This window comes from Pan paniscus, chromosome 18 (genome assembly GCF_029289425.2).
Source record: "Pan paniscus chromosome 18, NHGRI_mPanPan1-v2.0_pri, whole genome shotgun sequence".
NCBI classification, from domain to species: domain Eukaryota; kingdom Metazoa; phylum Chordata; class Mammalia; order Primates; family Hominidae; genus Pan; species Pan paniscus.
This window is the reverse complement of record NC_073267.2, coordinates 95716452-95738581: the sequence shown is the minus strand read 5'-3', so window position 1 is coordinate 95738581 and position 22130 is coordinate 95716452.

The following is a 22130-nucleotide window of genomic DNA, read 5'->3' as shown; positions in this document are numbered from 1 at the left end:
TGGTTAGACTCCCGGTAACAACTACCATGTGTATGACTTCACATTTATCAACCCCCGGCGATCCCCCATTTCACAGATGGGGAAGGTAAGGGGCACAGAGGTTAAGAAACTCTTGCAAGTTGCCTAGAAAATTGCAGAAAGAAGGGTCCCTCTGGGCCGTCAGAGTCCAGAACATGCAACCTGCTGGAGGTGCAAGACCAGGGCTGCCCCTCCACACCGACCACCTCGTGGGTCACTACGTATCCGAAGGGTAGGAGAAGGTTCTAGAAAATGAAGACTTTCCTCCAGCAGGCTCCCAGAGGGCATCTGCAAGGGCAATAACCTGAGATTTTTATGGCCCTCCAAACTGGGAGCAGGACAGTGTTTCCAAGAAACACAAGAGTTTTATGACAGCTTCCTATCTTGTGATAAATGTTTGTTTGACTTTCCTTTTCATTTTCTTTTTGTTTGGGGATTTTTTTTCTAATTTCCCCACACTGTTGGGTTTTTTTTTTTTCCCTCCAACGTTTTGTTTGCCTCTGTTTCCCAGGTTTTCCAAATTGAGCCCATGTTACATTTGGAATTAGAAGAAATGTTACTTTATGTAGCAGATCAATGAATGCTGACTTTAACCTGCAGGTCAAGGAAAAAACAAATTATTGGAGTAATTCATGAGAACAGTCAATATCATTTAGTTGTCTAATTTTCTCAGGGTATTTCCTGGGCGGACACGGTGTCAAAAAAAATGTTTCGAAAACATTCCTCCATTGCAGGGTGAAAACGTGACTAAGTCTGACCATGCTTGGAGCTCGGAGCCTCTGCGTTCATATTAGGGTAAGGAAACCAAGACTCCCAGTGGCTAAGAGCTGTTCCCAAGGCCACATGCTGTGGCTCCCGCTCATCAGGGCCGGGACTGCAGGGCTGCCGTGAAAGACAGAGAGAACGCGGTGAGGGCAGCCCGGCTGGCCTCCCCCTGCCAGTGAGGCCCCGTCTCCCCAGGCGCGTACTCAAGGGCTTGTTGAGAAGCGCCTATGCTGCCTTCAGCCAGCGGCCCCGGGGTTACTGAGCAACGGCCCCGAAAGCAAAACACTTCTTTGAAGGAACTAAGGTTTTGTCTGGGCTCCGTCAGTCATCTTGCTGCCAAGGGAAGCACAGACGGCTCTGGATGAGGGGTCAGGAGACGCCCTTTCTCCAGCCATCACGAAACGCACTTCCTCTCTCCAGGCCTGTTTCCTATGCATTAAAATGAAAATGTCAATCAAGATAATAGTAACAATAATTCGTGTTTATTAAGGACTGGTCTTCCAGGTACAGATGCTTGGTCTGTGCCAGCTACTTTCATCCTTATAAGGGCTCTTTACAGGTAGGTAAACCAGGCAGGGCATGGCTAAGTCACCTGCTAGGGTCCCACGGCAATTACAGGCAGAGGCAAGATTTGAATGCGGGCCTCTCACTGTAGGACCCCGGACTCAGCCTTCGTGCCCTCTGCGTTTCCAAGGTTCCAACAGCTTGCTGGCTTCGGCATTCAGTTCTACTCTTTTACTTCTACAGACAAAAAGAAATGCGCTCAAGGACGTTCCCAAGGTGAGTTGGGACATTGGTGTGGCACCACTGGCCCTCACCAGTGCAGAATGCAAAGATGTTTGGGAGAAGAGTCTGTGCTGCAAATGAAACGCTTGATGTGCACTGGCTTCCTCCTCACGGAGAGGGTAAGTGAAGAGGAGAATGAGGGCTCCAGTGAAACCACGAGTCGGATCCATCCTCGGGCGATTTCCTCATCTGCAAAATGGGGTGATGGGGCTGACTGTAGACATCCCTTCCTGGCCACGGCGGGACTCAGCACACCTTCGCCCTGCCTTTGATCAGGTGACAATCCCAGCCACGTGGTTCCAGGCACAGGGCTAAGAATGCCACGTGAGGGATTCCTTAATCCTCACAACTGTCCAAGAGGCAGAGGCTCTTGTCCCTGTGTCTCTAAGCCAAGGCACGGGGAGGCTCCTGTGGCTGGAGAGTGGCTGGGAGGGTGCTAGAAGGTGAGCCCGCAGCCGGGATCCAGGACCCGGGCTCGGGGCCACCAGTGGCAAACACCTCAAAGCTGGGCACCTCCATTTCCACCTGGTCTACCAGGGACTGGGCAGCATGCGCCTTCCACCCCATCATGCCCGTGACCACCCCGGACAGCCCCAGAATGAATGGCAGGAGGGTCCAGGTAAGGCAAGGACACAGAGCGGACACCCCGCTGAGGGAGGACCAGGTCCCCCGCCTGCAGCAGTGCCCCCGACGCAGCTCTGCTCTGCAGATGAGGAAGCGCAGCAGGGGCTGCGGAGGAGCCAACCGTCAGCTGCAGAGCCAGACACCAGGAAGGAAAAGAGAGCTGGCCCCGCTGCCCTTCCGGTGGGCTGGGAGGCCTGACCAGCGCAGAGAAGGGGCTGAGAGGCAGCAGCTCCTGTGAACTGGAGCTTGCTCTTGGCGCCCCATGCTCTCGCCCAGTTCTGATGCCTCCTGGAGTTGAGGGCCTAAGAGAGACAGCCAGACCTCAGCTGTGTCTCAGACAAGGACAGACAAGACATCTTAGATGTCTGAGACAGAGGATGAATGTCTCAGTCCCACCTGAACCATTCTTAGCTGGGGGCCTTAGAGCCTCCCCACCCTCGGCTTGCCATCCCTTATCTCCCCACACTAAGACCCTCGAAGACCTCCTTGCAGAACAGCCAAAGGCTTTAGAAGCCCCAAGCGACCTGGGGGTAGAGGCAAGAGCCCCCACCTTCCAGGTCAATGGTTGGTGTTGGGGAATGCGGGCCCCCTGGCCCTGGGTGGGCTCTGGGGTGTCCGTCCTCGACGAGGCCGTGGAGTGGAGCATTAGGGGCACCATCCTGCAGGCTGGCTTCCTCCAGCTTCACCCATCACTGTGTGGCCTCAGGCAAACAACTCGACCTCTCTGAATTCATCTCAGACTCTGTACGATAGGGCCAAAAGTAGTTCTTATCTCCTAGTGTCTTGGGTTACAGCTATGATCTGCTTAGCACAGGGCCGGGCCTAGAGCAAGCGCTCCATGAATTACACTTATTCCCTTATGCTCTGGCCCTCCCAGACCACAGCCAGCCCAGGATCTGTGCTGGGTCCACAGGAGGGCTCTGCTGCCTGTCCTTGGAGAAGAGGCCACAGGGGACTGCAGGAGCCGACAGCAGGCCCACCCACTGACACGAGAGGCCACACTCACACACGCATGGCCACACATATACACACATGGCCACATGCACACGCGGCCACACCAGCAGCTGCCTCTCGTCTCCGTGTAAGTGGAGCAGGCAGGGCGGGGTGGGCGGCGGGCATGACACCGGGCGCAGCCCTATTGCTCAACGCCTGGACCGCGCCAGGTCTCAACGGTCAGAGACGCGGCTGCTGGAGCCCAGGAGCCTCGCAATCCAGCCTCTGTGGGCCACGGGCTTTGAATATTTTTAGAGAAGTCGGGTTTCTGCCAAGTTCCTCTCCTTCAGATTCTTCCTGTTGCTGGTGGTTCCCACCCCACCGGGGTCCTCGGCCCCTGGTGCTCACAGGTCCATCTAGGCTCCTGGGGGACTTGGCAGAATCAGAGAAAGTGCAGCTGCCGAGTCATCCTCCCACCCCAGCCGCTCCCCCCAACCACAATTCACCCCGGGACCCCGTGTCCCTCAAACTCAGGCCAGGCACTGCGGGAGGCCTTATGTTTTCTCTGCACCCTCTGTCCCCCGCTTCTCATTGTCTTTGCCCCCCATCCCTTTTTATGTGAAAGATCCAGGCCCGACCAGCTGGGCGCCTAGGAACATTCATTTCAGCCCTTTGTAAGTGCACGCCTTGGTCGTCAGGCGTGAAGAGGCAGCGGGTTGGGCTGACTACATTCCAAGCCCACTGGGGCAGCTTTTCCTGTGTTTCAGTGGGTTTGTTCAGGCATGGGCAAAAGTCATTCTTCCCAGATCCTACTAGATCATAGCTCAGAAGTCAGCAGCACACTAGTGCAGCAACATGGACCCTCCACCACCTTCTCCAGCCCAAGTCACAGCCCAGAAATACCCCTGTAGTGGGATAAGCAGCCAAGGGGTGGGTGCCGTGGGTTTGGGGTCTGCCTGTGCTGTGCTCAGACACAGCTGGAGCCTCAGGGAAGTCCAGGGCTGCGCACGGCACCACAGTGAGTCCATCACTGCTCCAGGAGGGGCATAGGTCTATGAAGGAGATTTAAAGTTGAAAGTCACTGCCTTACCTTTTTTTTTTTTTGGAGACAGGGTCTCGCTCTATCACCCAAGCTGGAGTGCACTGGTGCAATGGTAGCTCACCGCAGCCTCCAACTCCTGGGCTCAAGGGATTCTTCCATATCAGCCTCCCAAGTAGCTGAGAGTATAGGTGCACACCACCATGCCTGGCTAGTTTCATTTTCTTGTAAATGTAGCCTTGTATAGTGAGACGAGATCTCACTATATTGCCCAGGCTGGCCTTGAACTCCTGAGCTCAAGTGATCTTCCTGCTTCCGCCTCCCAAAGTGCTGGGATTACAGGCATGAGCCACCGCGCCCAGCCATTCTCCTTTTTTTAAGACTGCATTCAGCTCCTATGGCTGCCATAACATATGACCACAAGTTTAGCAGCTTGGAACAGCAGGCGTTGATTCTCTGACAGTTCTGGAGGTCAGGAATCTGACACAGGTCTCACTGGGCTAAAGTCAGTGTGTCACAGGGCTGTGCTCCTCCTGGACACTCCAGGGAAGAATCTCTTTTCTTGCCCTTCCCAGCTTCTAAAGGCCGCCATATTTCTTGGCCTCTTCCTCTACCTTCGAAGCCAGCATCTTCCAGTCTCTCTCTGACTCTACTTCCCTCATCGCAAGCTCCATCTCTAACTCTGACGCGTTGCCTCCCTCCCTCTTACAAAGACCCTTGTGATGGCCCACCTATATAATCCAGAGCAATCTCCTCCTCACAAGATCCTTAACTTAATCACACCTGCAAAGTCCCTTTTCCACGTCAGGTAACACATTCCCAGTCCTGGAGTGGGGACGTCTTTTGCAGGGCAGGATGAACAGCATTATTCTGCCAGTCACACAAACCTCAGGCAACTTAGCTATCTTCTCTGAGCATCTCTTCCCCCAACTGTGAAATGGGAATGATGATGATCATGGTGGTGATGATGGTGATGAGGCGGATGGTGGTGACAGTCATGATGGTGGTGATGGTGACGGTGGTGGTGGTGATGATGAAGGCGATTATGGTGACAACAATGTGGATGATGATGATGGTACTTTTCCCTGTGGGGCTGCTGGGAGGATTCAACCGGTTCATATTTAGAGTTCATACAGCTACACTGAGCACACAGTAAATGCTACATATGTATGTTTGTCAAATATAAGAATTATTTTGCTACAGGCAAGTTTCTGCCTGTGGGTTTAGCACTTTCCCTGCTAGGTAACTGACTTGCTCTGTAACACGACAATCCTTTGCGAGTCTTCCATGGGAACCAGGATTTCTATCACATCATTAAAACAGCTCTGCATCCCCTGAAGATCTGGGAAATTTGTATATAGGTGATACACGCAACGTGAGGCTCCCAACCCTGGTGTGCAAAAGGTCGTAATAGGGAGTGAACGGAGCAAGCCAGCCCATCTCTCAGCACCGTTATCTCCCAACACACGGGCCTCCTGGTTCCCTCTCAAGCCAGCCCACCTCTCAGCACCACGCCTCCCGACACACGGGCCTCCTGGTTCCCTCTCAAGCCAGCCCATCTCTCAGCACCATGCCTCCCGACACACTGGCCTCTGGTTGCCTCGCACACACCAGGCATCTTCCCTCCCGGGGCCTTTGCACTGGCTGTTCCACATTCCTGAACAGCTCTTCCCCAACCTCCAACCCCACTCCTCCCTTCCTCCCATCCTCTAGGCTGCAGCCTAAATGGACCCTCAGGTGGGTCCTCAGAGAACCCCCCCCGGGCATCTGTCTGAAGCGGGCACCCCATTGTGTCCCCAATGCCACCCTATATTTTCCTTTTAGGCTGTAATTCCATATTCAGCTGTTTGGTCAACCATGTCCCCCTCCAGAGATACATGGCTCATATCTGCCCAGTACCCAGAACCGTGCCCGGCAGCTGCAGAATTCTCAATGCAACTTTTGGTGAATGAGTATTGAAACCAAGACATCCAGCCTACTCATTGGCAAACACTTACTCAGCCCCACCCATGGACCATATGCCCTGCTGGGAACTGCACACATCAAAATGAAAAACACACACAGAGAGAGAGAAAGAGATAAGTGGATCTTTAGGACACAACGCAGTGAGTGCCAGACAAGCCCTTCTCAGACGGGTGTGCACGTTGTTAAGTGAGCGGGACTGCAGCCACCCAGCGGCGGCCACCAGTCACCTGCAGCTAGGCAATGCGCGTTTAAATCGATTACAATCCCATCCTGTTAAGGATCAGGCACTCGGGTGTCATGGCGGCTGGTGGCTCCATTTGGACAGTGCGGGCATGGGTCACTTCCCGTTCATCACAGAAAGTTCCAGCAGACGGTGCCGCTCAAGGGTCTCAACTGCACTGTCCCTTCAGGAAGCCATGTGTCGCTTACATTTAAATTAAAATTAAAGTTCAGAATTCAGATTCTGTGTTGGACAAGCAGACAATAGAATGTGTCCACCCATGCAGAAAGTTCTGGTCCACCATGCCGCTCCCCCGTTAAACTGCCTGGGTTGAAATCCTGGCTCTATGATTTCCCCGCTGGGGCAAGTTCTTTCTCCTCTCTGTGCCTCGGGCTCCCCACTTCAAGTGAGGGGTGGATGGAACTCAACACACAGGCCCTGGCGTTCTTCAGGCCTTCCACACGTAGCAGCTGCGGTCGCTGTTGGCACACGGTCCGCTGCCAGCTCACCGGGTGAGTTAGGGAGGGCTGGGATTCCTATACCCATTTTAAAGATGCAGAAATGAAAGCCCGGAGAGGCTGCTCAGCCTGCCCAGGGCACACAGCCTGTGCGCAGCCAAGCACCTGGGCCTCCAGTCTGCTGCTCGCTCGGCTTCCCAGCCCTTCCTTGATCTTGGTGACCACACAGTGTGGCAGGACACCAAGTTAGCAGGTAACTGGTGGCGTTTCCATAGGCTCAAGAAGGAGCGTATGTTCTGAGCCCCGCATCACAGAGCCGGTGTGAAGGCACTGAGATTCCCTGAGCAACGTGGCCCTGACCGTCTTCCCCTGCCATGACCCCATCACTGAGATGAGGGATTTGTAGCTGCGTCTCCATTTTTCCAAGGGCAAGGGGAAAGGGAGGCCCAGGAGAGCTCTCAGAGTGTCGCTGAGCAGGGATCTAGGCCGGGAAAGAGTGGGTGGTGCACACGCAGGAGCAGGGGTGGGGACCAGTGGGAAGAGCCTGGACGTGCGGGGCGCCGGCTTGAGCGCGGCCCTGGTATTCCTCGCTAAGTAACAAATCATGACTGTGTCTATTTTTACTTAATCTTCACCATTCCCAGTGGTGAAAGAGCCGTGACAATTGAGGAAGTGGTGGGTGGACTTCTTTTTTCTTCTTAATCAAGTGCAAAGCTTTCCTTTAAGAATCCGGCATTTGAAAGAATGTGCTGGAACCAAGGGGTCAGGCAGAGGCATCCGCTACCCTGAGAACGAATCCTCAGCTCGTCCATCCTAACGCGAAGCGTCAGCGCCAGGCTGGCTCCCCGTGGGCCCCACATCGGGCACTCAGCACTGTGTGTTGTGACATCGCTGGTGGGCCGGGCACGCTGGCAGGGTTGGGTTGGTTTTTTACATCCCCCTTGGAAACTCTCACCCAGAGTCCTCTCAGAATGTGGCTGGGAGCATTCCCACAAACCGTTACAAAGTATTTTAGGCGACACATTTCTATAACTGCAATGCTCCTTAAAACAACTTTTTTTCAGTTTTGCCCTTTTGCAAAATAACTGCTTTTATACCGATGCAGAAGCTCGTTCTCTCAAAATTATTCTCGGTCAGAATTGCTCTTGCCTGTGGCACTAAAGAGAAAGCGGAGACAAAGGTTCAACTGTCCTGTTTTAAACCAGGGTGTCCTGCTGTGGAATTTTGGACATTTGCCCAAAGCGGTAAACACCCCTCCCTAGCGTCAGGACCTCAGGCCCAGTATTAGGCAGAAAGATACTCAAGTGGGCATCTTCCTCATTTTCTCTCCTCTGATAAGAAAACAAGTCACCATTTGAAAGCAACCTCAAAAACATGGCATCTTGCTGTCCCACAGGGCAGGAATCCCAGACACAAGGGCCCTTCCACAGAGATCACTTTCAGCTACACATCGTTGGGAAAAAACAGCCCCTGTGAAAGTAAACATTCCTCAAGCCCAGATCTACATGTGGCAAGGGGCAGGGCATACCTTTAGTAGAATCGTATTTTTGTCAAAACAAACAAGCCATGTTTGTCTGGGAAGGATGCTTAGAACACCATTGGCATAGGTTACTGCTGGCATGGAAATGAGAAGGGAGAAGCTTCCATTTTTTTTACTTCGTACATTTCTCTATTGTCTCAATGTTGTTGCAATACTCATATATCCCTTGTGTGTGCTTCTTATGTTTGGATGCACGTCTCCTTGAAAAACAATAAAGGGAAACTATTATTGAGCACCTACTACACGCAGGACACTAGATCAGATACTGACTGTCATACAAAAGTGAGAAGTGGTAATAAACGTGACCGCTACCTTTGAATTTAATTGGGCATTTACTCTGTGCCAAGCTGTTATAGCCATTCTGCATCTGATCAGCTCTTTAAGGTGGCTACTTCTATTCTTTCCATTTTACGGATGAGGAATAAATGTGAGACCCAAAGTTAAGCCAGTCATCCAAGGTCATCAGCAGCCACGACAGGTGGTGGTTGGGGGGTTGGATTTGGGAGCCTCCAATCTAAACACTGCGATTTTTATCCTGAACAACCACCCGCTATTCCATGGCCAACATCACAAGGATGAGGTATGGCCAGAGATGGTCTTATGGAAGAGTACTGTTCACACAGCAACGTGCATGGAAGAGAGACAGGCAAGACGGATGGGAAGGGGGTCTGAGCTGAGGCAGCAGTTGGGGGTTCAGCAGGGGTGGACCATTGTGAGGCCATGGTGAACCAGGAGGGGTCTTTGCAAATGACTCAATGTTGCAGACAATGGAGGGAAGGAAACCCAGAAAGTGAAGGAGTTTTAAGCCCAGGATGTACGTTCAGGTCAAGAAGTGATTTCGAATGTTTACCCAGAGGCATCACAGCTGTGGTTTTGAGAGTCCCAGGGCTTTTTTTAATGATACAGCCCAATTTTTTAAAACCACTGTTGTTGGACATCTCTTTACACTTCACCCTGTCCATACAGGAATATCAAAGAGGAAGAATTTCCTTCAAAGCCCTCAATAAGTTGTGATAAGGCCTGTGAAAATGAAAAGCGAAGATAGAGTCACCAGGATATTAAATCTCAAGCCAGGAAGCATTAGAAAGAATTTTTAAAGTACAGCACGACATCAAACTCATGAGGCAACCAGACTCAAAAGATGGCAGCACAGAAGCAATGTTCTCTCAGCTTTCAAAGACTGTGCATCAGGAGATTTGTCTATAGGAGCAGTTTTTTGTTTTTTTGGTTTTTTTGAGACGGAGTCTCGCTCTGTTGCCCAGGCTGGAGTGCAGTGGTGCGATCTTGGCTCACTGCAAGCTCTGCCTCCCGGGTTCAAGTCATTCTCCTACCTCAGCCTCCCAAGTAGCTGGGACTACAGGTGCCCGCCACCACGCCCAGCTAAATTTTCGTATTTTTAGTAGAGAGGGGGTTTCACCATGTTAGCCAAGATGGTCTCGATCTCCTGACCTCGTGATCCACCCACCTCGGCCTCCCAAAGCTCAGGGATTACAGGGTGAGCCACTGCGCCCAGCCAGGAGTAGGTTTTTCATGCTTACAAATTTGGTTCGTTTGGGAAGCAGCTGCTGTCTAGAACTTTGGTTTAAGGATATTTAATTCCAGATCATTGTTTTTTTTGTGTGACTTTGTTTTCCAACTCGTTTAGCAACCCAGGTATTCTGAGGAAACATAACTGCGTGGCTGGTGGGAGATTCCACCACTGAGTTTTCAAGGCCAACGGATCAGGCATTTGAAAAGATCTGCTGCATACAGTGGTGTGGTTTGTGCACTGCACAAAGTGCTGCTGTCTCAAGTGGGGCTAAAGTCCAAGCTGTGAGCTGCCTTGTAGGGACACCTTTTTCTTCCCACAAAAGCCCTGGCAGTTAGCTCACCAACCCCTAGGCCTGCAGGTCTGCATTCACCCAGGAAGGAAGTCTTTTTCCCATTCACATGAAAGTGCCATCTTAGCTAGTAGCGACTCATGTCTGGGAGAGTTATGGAGAGAGAGAAGAGAGGCTGGTCCCCTGCAGGGTGCCTTCATAGAGAGGTTGGAAGGAGGAAGGGAAGCTCACGGTGTGGCTGCAGAAAGGAGGCATTTCCTTAAGTTCAATTTGCAATGAGAGTGGAACTTGGACAAGCCCCTCACCCCTCACCCTGGGGTTGGCCGGGAGCCCTTTGTTAAACATTGACCAGGGTACGGGCACCTCCAATCTGAGATTCCCTTTAAAGTCACACTGCAGTCGTATATTTGTACAGCACCAAGGCAGGGGAGGATGATCTTGTGTGTGCCAGGCTGGTGCCCTCCAACTGGCATGTTTTAAGGCTTAACCACCCCTCCACCTGCTCGCCTGAAGTCTTTTCACCAAGAAATGGTTAGTCCTAATAGGAAGGGTCCACCCACCATTGCACTAAAGGAGGGGCTTTGCTGGTTTCAGTGGCATCTAGATGTCACCGGCTGATACCTGATAATAGAACAGGGTGTGACTCAGACGGAGGGAACCGCCAGGGCAGTTCTGCCTTAAGGAGTGGGGAGAGGGGGCCGTGGGAACACAGTGTAAGAGGAGGGAGAGGAAGCAAAGCCTCACCCACCTGGCTTTTCTGCCAGCACCACCCTGGAATGTGGCTCTGTATGTCTTAATTCACTTATTCCATAAACAGTATCAGCCTCTGCTCTGTGGCAGTCACTGAGTCAAGGTAGGAAACAGGACGTGAGACCCTCACTGAGTTCCAGCAGCATCATCTCATGTAGTCCTCACCTGAGTCCCAGGAAGGAGGTGGTGACTACTTTTACCCCTATTTCATGGATGGAGAAACAGAGACTTAGGGAGAGGAGGAGACAGCTGAGCTCACACAGTCAGGAGACGGCAGACCTGGGCCTCCAACCCAGGACCTTCTGGCGCCAGTGCCTGTGCTATTACTGATGCAGAGATATCCCTTTAAAGGAATATTTTACCTGTAAAATGTTGTCCAAATATTGGACATTCAGAGGAATCATGTTTCAACCCTTGTGCTAGATAATGAACACACTTGCTTTCAATAAACCTACACTGTCATTGAACATCAACTCAAGGCAGAGAGTTTTTATGACCGAGGAGTTGTCAGTTAGCTTGAGTACACAACCAAAGGTCAAAATGGCATCCACAGAAACAAGGGGTCACTGCGGTCGTGGAAGGCTCAGCAAGCCTGAGCTTAGAGGACACAGAACCACCACTTCCATCAGGCTGGGCTCAGGCTTAAGGTGAAGTCAGCCTGCGTGCCCGGCAGAGCCCCCACAGCACCGTCCCTAAATGACGCCACCTCAGGATCCCAGGACGACTGACTGAGGCTCAGAAAGGCTGGCATCAGAGAAAACTCAGGGCAGGACTCTGCAGGGGATGCTGCAGAAAAGGGGGCTCAGTGGGTATTTCATTCCTCCACAAGTGAGTTACAGTACTAAAGGTAGCAGTAATACCAGCAGCAACAGCAGTCACTATTGCAGAAGCAACAGTCTCAGCCATGATCATAGTGGTAACCACAGGAGTAATCACTAGACTAGCAGCAGTAATCATATAGTCAAGGCAGTAACGTGGCAGTGATAGAAGCAGTGCAGGGAGTAATAGGAGGAGCAGGAGAAATATAGTCATAGAGGTGGTAGTCACAGAGGCGGTAGTAACAATGGCTACATTCATAGTAACAGTGTCAGTCATAGAGGCGGTTGTCACAGAGGCGGTAGGAACAATGGCTACAGTCGTAGTAACAGTGTCAGTCATAGAGGCAGTAGTCACAGAGGCGGTAGGAACAATGGCTACAGTCGTAGTACCAGCGTCAGTCATAGAGGCGGTAGTCACAGAGGCGGTAGGAACAATGGCTACAGTCGTAGTAACAGTGTCATAGAGGCGGTAGTCACAGAGGCGGTAGGAACAATGGCTACAGTCGTAGTACCAGCATCAGTCATAGAGGCGGTAGTCACAGAGGCGGTAGGAACAATGACTACAGTCGTAGTAACAGTGTCATAGAGGCGGTAGTCACAGAGGCGGTAGGAACAATGGCTACAGTCGTAGTACCAGCGTCAGTCATAGAGGCGGTAGTCACAGAGGCGGTAGGAACAATGGCTACAGTCGTAGTAACAGCATCAGTCATAGAGGCGGTAGTCACAGAGGCGGTAGGAACAATGGCTATAGTCATAGTAACAGCGTCAGTCATAGATGCGGTAGTCACAGAGGCAGTAGGAACAATGGCTACAGTCGTAGTAACAGTGTCATAGAGGCGGTAGTCACAGAGGCGGTAGGAACAATGGCTACAGTCGTAGTACCAGCGTCAGTCATAGAGGCGGTAGTCACAGAGGCGGTAGGAACAATGGCTACAGTCGTAGTAACAGTGTCATAGAGACGGTAGTCACAGAGGCGGTAGGAACAATGGCTACAGTCATAGTAACAGTGTCATAGAGGCGTTAGTCACAGAGGCGGTAGGAACAATGGCTAGAGTCGTAGTAACAGTGTCAGTCATAGAGGCGGTAGTCACAGAGGCGGTAGGAACAATGGCTAGAGTCGTAGTAACAGTGTCAGTCATAGAGGCGGTAGTCACAGAGGCGGTAGGAACAATGGCTACAGTGGTAGGAACAATGGCTACAGTCATAGTAACAGCATCAGTCATAGAGGCGGTAGTCACAGAGGCGGTAGGAACAATGGCTACAGTCATAGGAACAATGGCTACAGTCGTAGTAACAGCGTCAGTCATAGAGGCGGTAGTCACAGAGGCGGTAGGAACAGTGAAAATCGTGGCAGCACAGTGGCATCATCACAGCAGCAGTAGTCGCGGTGGTAATGGTAACAGAAGCCCCAGGTGCAGTCCTTGTAGCCGCAATGGTGCTGCTGAGAGTGATCCTGGCAGTATCCGCAACAACTCAGTACATGAGTAGTACTGGCAATGGTCCTAGCAGTAGTCATAGTGTAACCACCCAACAGGGTCCCTTGCCCGCTGCCTAGACAGACCTGATTTATCAAGACAGGGGAATTGCAGTGGAGAAAGAGTAAATCACGCAAAGCTGGCTGTACGGGTGACCAGAGCTTTATTATTACTTAAATCAGTCTCCCTGAGCCTTTGGGGAGCCTTCCGGGATTGGAGTTTTTAAGGACAATTTGGTGGGTAGGAGCTTGGGATGTGGGGAGTGCTGGCTGGTAGAGTTGGAGATGGAATGATCGGGGATTGAAGTGAGGTTTTCTTGCTGTCCTCTGTACCTGGGTGGGATCACAGAACCGGTTGAGTCAGATGACGGGTTTGGGTGCAAAATATCTCAAGCACTTATCTTAGGTTTTACAATAGTGATATCATTCCCAGGAGCAATTTGGGAAGGTTCAGACTCGCAGCCAGAGGCTGCAGGGCCCCTAAATCGTAATTTCTAATCTTGCAGTTAATTTATTAGTCCTACAAAGGCAAACTGGGCCCCAGACAAGAAGGGGTTTTCTTGTGGGAAAGGGCTATTATCAATTTTGTTTCAGAGTCAAACTAGAAACTAAATTCCTTTCCAAGGTTAGTTCAGCCTACACCCAGGAATGAACAAGGACAGCTTAAAGGTTAGAAGCAAGATGGAGTTGGTTAGGTCTGATCTCTTTCTCTGTTATAATTTCCCCAGCTATAATTTTTGCAAAGGCAGTTTCAGTCGTTGTAGGAATGATTCTAGAAGTAGCATGTCCCGGGGCTGTGCTAAGTGTTTTGCAGATGTTACTAGAAAGGGGTCCCGATCCAGACCTCAAGAAAGGGTTCTTGGATCTCATGCAAGACAGAATTCCATGACTCATGCCTGTAATCCCAACACTTTGGGAGGCCAGGGTGGGCGGATCACTTGAGGCCAAGAGTTTGAGACCAGCCTGGCCAACATGACAAAAACCCATCTCTACTAAAAATACAAAAATTAGCCAGATGTAGTGGCACAAGCCTGTAGTCCCAGCTACTCAGGAGGGTGAACCTGGGAGGCAGAGGTTGCTGTGAGCCACGATTGCGCCACTGTACTCCAGCCTGGGTGACAGAGTGAAACTGTCTCAAAAAAAAAAAAAAGAAAGAAAAGAAAAGAATGAATGAATGAATGAATGAATTGGAGGCTAGTCCATAGAGTAAAGTGAAAGCAAGTTTATTAGGAAAGTAAAGGAATAAATGGCTACTCCATAGACAAAGCAGCCCCGAGGGCTGCTGGTTGTCCATTTTTATGGTTAATTCTCGATGATATGCTAAACAAGAGGTGAATTATTCATGCCTCCCCTTTTTAAACCATATAGGGTAACTTCCTGATGTTGCCATGGCATCTGTAAACTGTCACGGAGCTGGTGGGAGTGTAGCAGTGAGGACGGCCAGAGGTCACTCTCATCACCATCTTGACTGTGGTGGGATTTGGACGCTTCTTTACTGCAAGCTGTTTTATAAGCAAGGTCTTTATGACCTGTATCTAGTGCTGACCTCCAATCTCATCCTGTGACTTAGAATGTCTAACTGTCTGGGAATGTAGCCCAGCAGGTCTCAGCCTTATTTTACAGAGCCTCTTTTCAAGATGCAGTTGCTCTGGTTCAAATGCCTCTGCCACGTACACTAATTCATTTAATCCTCATAACACCATGTCATAGGTCCTGGTCTTGTCCCCATTACACAGATAAAGACATTGAGGCACAGGCATATTAAGGAACCCCAAAAAGCAACCCCGACTAGGATTTGAACCCAGGAAACGTGGTCTTAACGTGGTAGCCACCCCAACTGGAGGAAGCAGAGCTTCTCAAGAGACCTCTGCATCGCAGTGCTGAAAGGCGTGTGTGGCACTGCAGCCTCCATTTGGCCACCTTCCCCCTGCCATGCATCATCCTAGGCCCGGGGAGGCCACAGTGAACAGAAGCAGAGCCCAGCGCTCTAGATGCTCAGGACTGGTGGTAGGGAGGTTCCACGGCAGCAAAGAACCCCTCCAGAGAGTGCTGGGTGCTGGGAAGAAGAGAAATGGGTGAGGGGTGTGGAAGAGGACAGGGGTTGTCTATTTTGGATGGGTGAGCTCCCCACCCACACCCATGCCCCACCAGAGGCAACATTTGAGCAGAGATCTGACTTACACAAAGGTATAGCCACAAAAGGTGCTGGGGAGAGAGCATCCCCGGCCAAGGGAAGCAGCACATGCAAACCCTGGACAGCACGAATCAGGCACTTCGGGAGCAGACGTGGGGGGTGGTGCATGCGGAGGGAGGAGGCAAAGCCCCTTTCCACTGCCCCAGAGAAGAAAACTTTTTCCATTCGAAATATTTTTGAAACAAAAACACAAAAAAATGAAAACATCACCCATAACCTCACCACTTTTGCAATTATATAAAGAAGTGAAAAGTCCCCCTTCTGTCCTTTTGCCCCAGCCATGTTTGGGAAATTAACAGGCAGAGTGGGCCTATCGAAGTGCAGAAAGCCATTTGCAGATGCGCTGAACGCCCGAGGTCTCAGTCTCCATCCCTCTCTGGAATGCAGAGACCGCCCTTTTCTCAGCAGCTCCCAGTTCGCCAGTCTCTAGCAGCATGATAAACTGCTACGGCCTGAGAACACTGATAGCCACGGAGGTTAAACTTGCAGGGGAACTAAGACTGATGAAGGGGCTTGGAGCCCTTCCTCCTGACCTCAAGACGTGGGCTTGAATGCCTGGTCCTCAAGTCCTGTATGTGGATCTTGGGGCTTTTTGTCTTCATTTTGGTTTTCGTGGCTACTTTCTGGATGGTTGGAATTTTTTGACAACTGACTTCCAGATGCACAATGGGGGGATAGTGACAAATGGCCCAATGAGAAAACAAATGCAGTTGCCAAAGCCAGGAGGAGCCCAAATCACAGAACCTCACAAGGGCTCAGGATGACACCTGAGCTTCCCTGCAAGGGATCTGCTGCCTAAATTCACAGGAAAGAGCCCTGACAACCATCTTGCAGGAGGAGGTGAAAATGAGTTAACATGACCGTGAAAACAAAAGTTATTTCTCAGGGTTATTTTCAGCATGCCATGGAGCAGATTCCAACCACAAAAGTCAATAAGAATACAGAAAGAATGAGGTGATCCAGCCAGCAAAAGCTGCCTCCAGGCAGCAGAAACGTTCACATTTTAGGTAACTTCTTCAAGGAGCAGAACTGATTATGGACCATTCCCTCTAGCAGAAGTGTGAGGTCTCTCTCTTCATATTCTCATGTTTCCTTCCTGCCCTCTCCCTCCTCTCTCTCTTTCTCTCTCTCTCTCTCCCCCGCTAAATAATCCTTATCCTACACTACTTGGTGTCGCTTCTCGTTTGCTAAACTCTTTCCAACGTCACTCATTTATCCTGAAAAAAAACTGTCTTGATTCTTTATTCTGACTCTTATTATTATTATTTGAGACAGGGTCGCACTCTGTTGCCCAGACTGACGTATAGTGGCTCAGTCACGGCTCACTGCAACCTCTGCCTCCCAGCTTAAGCAATCCCCCCGCCTTAGCCTCCTGACTAGCTGGAACCACAGGCACACCACCGACATGCCCAGCTAATTTTTAAAATTTTTTGTAGAGACAAGGTCTCACTATATGGCCCAGGCTGGTCTCGAACTCCTGGGCTCAAGCAGTCCTTCCACCTCAGTCCCTCAAAATGCTGAGATTACAGGTGTAAGCCACTGTGCCTTGCCTAATTATTACATCATTTTTGAAACATAAATCCCCCAGTAGAATACTGTTGCATATGTAAGAGGAACCCAGACATCATTTTATAAGTGGCATCATAGCAACCCGTGCTGCACGGTCAGGAGCATGGCAGGCACAAGAGCATGCATGGTCAATCCTGTATCCAAATCAGGACCCCTGGGGGCCACCTGCCCATCAACTCAGGTTTGCTTTTCATCTTTCCTGCATCATGGGACCAGCCGACCTCAGGAACCACTTTATTCTTTGTTTTTAAAGCTCATGCAAAACTTTCAATGTCATTCCATATCAAGTTGTAATAAGACTATTTCACACTCTTGGTACTGAAAGTGTGGTCTGCAACCAGCACCATCGGGTCTCCCCGAGAGCTGGCTGGAAATGCAGAATCCCGGGCTCCACCCTAGTTCTGCTGAATCAGAACCTGCACTTTCCAAAAACCCCCAGGGTACCCAAGTGCAAGTAGCAGCACGAGAGAGGCTCTGCTTTACACCGAAGTTTACTTACACATTTGCACGAGAGTTTTTTCAATCTCCAGTTTGCACCTGCTTTGTCCTCTGTAGACAAGTCTCCTCCTACCCACCCCCATGCCCCGTCCCCAGGCTGCCTCCACCAGAGCCCTTCCAGCCCCTCCTGCTGGTCAGATGCCCCCACTGATGTCCCACAGTGCCCAACTCTTAGCCATCTAAGCGTAATTTTCTATTAATCTGCCTCACCACTGGACTGTAAGCTCCCAGAAGTCAGGGACTGTGTTCTATTTGCAGTTGTGCCTCAAGTGCCCAGCACATAACAAGGACCCATCAAATATGTGTGTGATTGAATTAAAATGGCCAAGTGGAATTATAAGCACCTGGTACCCATTCCTGCTCCTTCACAATCTTGCCCAGCCCTGTTATGCCCAGCCTGGTCCTCAACCTCTTTGCTCTTGTCTGCTCACAGCTGGGGTGCCACTTGACCCCCTTGGCAGAGCCATCCTGGCTGCTTCTCCCAGGACATGGACTCCATCCAGCCCAGGCCCTTGGACTCTCAGCATTGGTGTCTGGGCTACTCATCAGATTGACCTTGGGCACTAGCTGTGACCTTGATTTCCTGGGCTTCCTTCTACCTTGCTCCTGAGCCTTTTTCCCCACCTCATGCTCCAATTAATGGTGACTTTAGTTTCTTTATTACTCATTATAGCTAGTCCCCTTGTCTGGGGTTCTGCTTTCTGCTTCTTACCTAGTTCATGGGCTCCGCACTCACATGGAAGTGTAGCTGTTCCCTGATGTACTAAAGTCTACCTCTGCTATCAGAGCTTCTGCACTGAGCAGCTGCCAGCACAGACAGTCAACCTTCCCCTGTTCCTAAATTCCTCTTAGCTTTGCTCAGTCTTCACTTCCCCTTGCCTGACTGGGCTTTGACTTGTAGTGACCTTCCATGCAGAGACTCTAGCCCCCTAACCTGGATTTCCCCTGCTCCCTGCCATTGCAGCTGTGTCTAACCCCAAACTATATCCCAGACTTATGCTCAACAAATGTTTTTTGATGGATATGAAGATGGATGGGTGGATAGATGGATGGATGGATGGATGGGTGGGTGGATGTGTAGGTTGGTAACTGGATAAGTGGACAGATGAATGGGTGGATGGATGGATAGATAAAGGGATAAAGAAATAAAGGAGGAGTAAGGAATGGATAGACAAGTGAATTAATATGTGAATAAATGAATGAACAGATGAAGTGATGGATAAATAGACAGATGCTTGATTGACTGAGTCAATCAGTTGAACCATTCCAATCCTAAAAGTCCAACACACTGTAGCAGGGAGAGTGGATCAACACTGGAACCCACAGTGACATCTAGAAAGCTGGCCATGCCAAGAACCATGGTCTACAGAGAAGTATGAAAGCAAAGCCCCTGCCCACATGGCACTTACAGTCTAGAGTACTTGGCCCCAGTCTGCTTGGGAACTTGATGGACAGGCAAGAGCCAAACTGAACCAACCCTTGGTCATATCCTTTTCTTCCCTCACAGGTCAAGTTCACTGCTAGGATGCCTCACTGTTTAATCTGGGAACTGCTGGGTCTACCTGCAGTGATGAACTCTGCTCAAGAAGCATAACTGAGATTCATTGACTGATAGAAAAGGCGTCTATACCTGGAAATTCGCAACACCTTTGCACAGTGTTCTAATGTTGAAGTGCTGTCTCCCGACTGCACCACCAGCTCCTTGGAGCAGAAATGGCTTTCTTCTCTGTTTACTATTGATAAAAGAAATGTAACTGAAATTACTCTGTACCTCAATAGATTCAACAAATATTTACTAATCACAAAGTGGAAGACACAGAAACGCTCACCACATATTCCCTTCGCCCCTTTAGGCTTCCCAGGCCCCATGCTGCTAGACAGGGAGCATGTGGCTAGATCTGGTTGATAAAACGGGATAGGAAGTGACAGGAGTCTCTTTCAGAAGGAGGCAATAAAAAGGCCACGTGTGATTCTCGAGCCTCTGTCCTCTCGGCTGTATCAGCTGAGGGGGCTGTGAGTTCCTGATGGTGAAGGAGATACCCCCTCCATTGCCTCCCACCCTCTCCAGCCCACTATTATCACATGTAGCTTATGTAGTCCATGAACGCCTGTTGTGTTAACCTTTGAGATTCACCCCTGCAGCATCCCTCCGCCTAACCTAACTCATACAAATAAGAATAGCAGCAATGATCACATTTCCTAACTCCTTGCTTTATTCTGAATCCTTTTTTTTTCTTTGAGATGGAGTCTCGCTCTGTTGCCCAGGCTGGAGAGCAGTGGCATGATCTTGGCCCACTGCAACCTCCACCTCTTGGGTTCAAGTGACTCTCCTGCCTCAGCCTCCCGAGTAGCTGAGATTACCAGCGTGTGCCACCACGCCTGGCTACTTTTTGTATTTTTAGTAGAGACTGGGTTTCCCCATGTTGGCCAGGCTGGTCTCGAACTCCTAACCTCAAGTGATCTACCTGCCTAGGGCTCCCAAAGTGCTGGGATTATAGGCGTGAGTCATCACACCCGGCCTATTCTGAATCCTAATCATGGATTGTCCTACTTTGTTGAGTAAATGGACCTGTTCACCAATCAGCTTTTATTTATTTGGAATGGCTCAACTCTGTCTCTGTGTAATGAAAAAATTGTACAGTACTTAAAATCTGTCTTGATGGTCTTCCTCCTGTCCCCGTCAGGGGCCCCCTTCTTTCTACCTCAAACCCCCTGACGGGTACCTAACCGACTTTCTTGTTCTCAAGTAATCTGCTCTACAGTGTGAAGGAACTGACTTCGGTAAGCAAACTCCCTCAGGGATATTTCCATAAGGGAATTTACATAAAGATCAGCTCTTCTGCATTCTCTACTAGGAGACAATCAAGCACCTCATCCCTGCCCCACTAAATGAGAAGACAGATCATCGTACAGCTTCCCGCAGCCCCTCATGGCTGACGATGCAGGGTCTTGTTTTCCATTAAGGCTGAGATAGAAGATAGAAGACAAAAGGGCTAAAGCCTGGGCTCCAACATCAGCCCACCCTACCACTCACTGGAAGGGCCTCAGTTTCTTTTTCTGTAAAATGGGGAGGGGCTCATTGGGCCTACCTGTCTTCGTTTCCTGTGGCTGTTGTTACAAATTACAAAATTAATGGCTTATGACAGAAATGTATTCTCTCATAGTTCTAGAAGCCAGAAGGCTGAAAGCAATTCTGCTGGGCCAAAATGAAGGCATCGGTGAGGCCACACTTCCTGCGGCGGCTCCAGGAGGGAATCCACTTTCTTGCCCCTCCAGTTTCTGCTGGCTGCCGGCCTCACTTGGCTCACAGCTTCGTCACTCCAATCTCCACCATTGTGGTCACATCACCTTGACCTTTTCTCTGTGTAAAATCTCCCCCTCCCTCCCTTTTTTTTTTTTTTTTTTTTTTTTTTGAGACAGGGTCTTGCTCTGTTGCCCAGGCTGGAGTGCAGTGATATGATCACAGCTCACGGTAGCCTCAACCTCCTGGGCTCAGGTAATCCTCCCACCTCGGCCTCCCAGGTAGATGGGACTACAGGGGTGTGCCAGCACACCCAGGTAATTTTTTGTAGAGACAGAGTCTCACTATGTTGCCCACTTGGGATTGCATTTAGGGCCTACCCAGATAATCCACGAGAATCTCCCCGTGTCAAAATCCTAAATTTAACCACATCTGCAAAGATCTTTTTTTTTTTTTTCTGCCACATAAGGTAGCATTCACAGGGTCCAAGGAACAGGACATGGGAATCTTAGAGGAGCCTTTTGGCCATTAGTCAGTCTACCACACTACCCCATCGGGGCAGATTAAACCATGCCTGGTACATAGCTAGTGCCCGATAAATAGCTGTGTTAACAACTATTCAACATTGTACCACAGGACCTCGTGAACATAAGAAAAAAAGAATGTTGTTTCTGTCACTGTTGTTGCTTAGTTTATGAGCCTAGAAAGCAGAATGGTCACTCCCTCAAACATTTGCTTGGAAACAGATGTGTCTGCTATCTGACTGAGGCCTCCACTTTTTTGTAGCCACAGATCCAGCAACCACTTTCCTGAAAAGGGTCAGTCCACACGACGCACCAAGAAGCCTGGCTCAGAGGAACTGTGGCTCCAGCGTCGGTACACAGACAAAGCAGAAGGCAGCCAGTTCGCAGGGTATTATTAAAAGTCAAGAGAAGCTGAGCCAGTTAACGTGAAGGAGGAGCGGAGCCCACTCTCAAGCTGCTGCTGGGCGCCCAGAGACACAGAATCCCGTGCCAAGAACCGGGAGCCTTCCCAGGACAAGGCACTTGAGTTGCAGATTAAAATGTCATCTGGTTTCTGCCCTGTGTATGACCTAAGGGGGAAAAAAATCACTTTGAGAGATGTAAGTGGGGACAGAGAAGAGAATACGGAAGGCTTCTGGCTGGGACAACTGCGTGTGTTTGTCAGTGTATTTTTTGGTCATTTTAGAGCAACCTTATTAACCCCTCAGAGGCTGCAAGAAATTAACTTTCTTTTCAGATTCAAATGAATCCCAATGATGGGTGTATCACTGGGGGATTTCCACAGGGACTGGATATTAAAGATGATATTACATTTCTCTGGTGTGATAATACCATTGGGATTATGGAGAAAGCTTTTATTCTTAGCAGACACTGCTAAGGTCTGTTAAGTGGTCT